Source organism: Electrophorus electricus, chromosome 21 (genome assembly GCF_041902795.1).
Source record: "Electrophorus electricus isolate QZ-2024a chromosome 21, ASM4190279v1, whole genome shotgun sequence".
NCBI lineage: Eukaryota > Metazoa > Chordata > Actinopteri > Gymnotiformes > Gymnotidae > Electrophorus > Electrophorus electricus.
The window spans coordinates 14,875,001-14,877,500 of NC_137517.1; positions in this window are offsets into that span (position 1 = coordinate 14,875,001).

Consider the following 2,500-nt stretch of genomic DNA (forward strand, 5'->3'; position numbering starts at 1 on the left):
ACACACACACACTGTGGACCACCACAGGTTCAGGCTTCAAAACCCTGCAGGAGATTTTTTGTAAACAAATATTTTGCGTGGGGCTTTCCTGCTCTGAGTATAGGGCCTAACACTGCACCAGCTCAGAGCACATATGCTGTTCTCTCAGTTGCTTCAAATACAGAAAACAACTGTGTGTGTGTGTGTGTGTGTGTGTTGGGGGGCAAGTGTTTTGTGTGTGTGTTGGGGGGTGGGTGTGTGTTTGGCTAGGTGTGGTTGAAAGGTTGTGCGAGTGTAGTTGAATTGTAGTGAGGGTGTAGCTGTCCTGTCTGGAGAGGGAACCCAAGCAGGTGAGAGTGCTCATGCATGGCATCATTAGCAACAGCTCGCCATGGCAACATTAGCAACAGTTCACCATGGCAACATTAGCAACAGTTCGGCAAGGGAAACCCTAGGTGTTCCTCTAGAATCCACGCACATGCATGACACACCCCGCTGGCGTGGGTGGCGATGTCACTGTGGTTACGGAAAGCTTGTTATCTGCTGATAGTGCAAAGAGTATATGCAGGGAAGACTCCGCCCATTTCACCTGAACAACTGCACAGTAGCATGTGATGTCTCCATGACAATATTCCCATGTTTGGCCGGAAGCGGATCTCAAAAAGGGTAATGAATAGCGGTTGTGGAAAGACACACACATGCGTGCGGGGACACACACACATACGCGCACGCACACACACACACACACACACACACACACACAGACAACGTTCCCTTTCACATATACAACTTCCAGCTGATAGATATGAAGAGGATTAGAGTCAGCTTGCCAGCTTTACCTGAGACACTGAGGTGCAGTGCAGGGGAAAACCTATAGCTTTATCTCCACCATGTTGAAACTTGGCCTCTGTAAAACAGTATCACTCATGTCCAACATGACTGCATTCATTCAACAGCAGGAAAACCTACAAATAAGAACAGAACAAGAGCGTGGACACTCCATGCTTACTGTATGCAAATGTCTCAGATGAAGGCTCAAAATTATGATAATCCTATCAACGTTTGAAAGTGACTACTGGGCTTAAAATTGGATAAAATGGAAGACAATACTATAAAATTGGTTAATGGAACAGCAGAGTAAGCTGTTCTAAAGTGGTAAGGAAGGGCCCGGTGTCCAGCTGATGCATTTAACCGTCACTGTTTGGGAAGCCACAAGACAGAACAGAGGAAAGAAATACAGAACTGGAATGTTCCACAGATAATTTATCACATGATTTATCCATTGGTTGATGTTTCTGTCACAGACAAGTGGAAAGAGAGAGAGAGAGAAAGGGATAGAGGGAGAGGAGGGGGAGAGAGAGAGAGAGAGAGAGAGAGAGAAGGAGAAGGTGATTCAGACGGCAGCTCCTGGATGAGATGTGTTCAGACAGGCAGATTTTTAGAATGGGGCAGCCATTAAGACAGAGTTTCTCCTGGTGCAGGTTGCCATGGAACACAGGTCTCAGCCGAGACCACAATCCCATAATGCCCTGGTCTCTGGCCAAATAAAAAGTCTTCACTCAGACGAACAGAGTGACACACAATCTTTAGAAGGGGCATGGAGTCTTAGTCCAGTGGAACACAGTCAGACACAGGCTTTAGAAGGGTCATGGGGTCTTAGTCCAGTCGAACACATTTAGACACAGGCTTTAGAAGGGTCATGGGGTCTTAGTCCAGTCGAACACAGTCAGACACAGGCTTTAGAAGGGTCATGGGGTCTTAGTCCAGTTGAACACAGTCAGACACAGGCTTTAGAAGGGTCATGGGGTCTTAGTCCAGTCGAACACAGTCAGACACAGGCTTTAGAAGGGTCATGGGGTCTTAGTCCAGTCGAACACAGTCAGACACAGGCTTTAGAAGGGTCATGGGGTCTTAGTCCAGTCGAACACATTTAGACACAGGCTTTAGAAGGGTCATGGGGTCTTAGTCCAGTCGAACACAGTCAGACACAGGCTTTAGAAGGGTCATGGGGTCTTAGTCCAGTTGAACACAGTCAGACACAGGCTTTAGAAGGGTCATGGGGTCTTAGTCCAGTCGAACACAGTCAGACACAGGCTTTAGAAGGGTCATGGGGTCTTAGCCCCCACAGCAGTGTAAAAACCTCACCCAAGGCCTGCAGCATCTGAAAGCAGCATTTCCACAGCACATTACTAAACCAGTTCAGGAGCTATCAGTGGGTGGGGTTTGGTGGATCATTATGAGTTCAGTAGGTGGGGTTTGATGGATCATTAGTAGTTCAGTGGGTGGGGTTTGATGGGTCATTAGGAGTTCAGTGGGTGGTATCACACTCTAGTGTAGTTTAGTGTAGACGAGAATGTCAGTCTCTAGTGCACTTTAGAGTGCGCAACTCTAATATAATTGCCGGTTTACATAGATGCCATGCACGCCATACATGAGGTCAATGGTCAAAAAATGATCCAAACCTCGAGTACATTGAACTTCAAGTACGGCTCGGCTTGAAATGCCATGCTTCAGGTCTCAT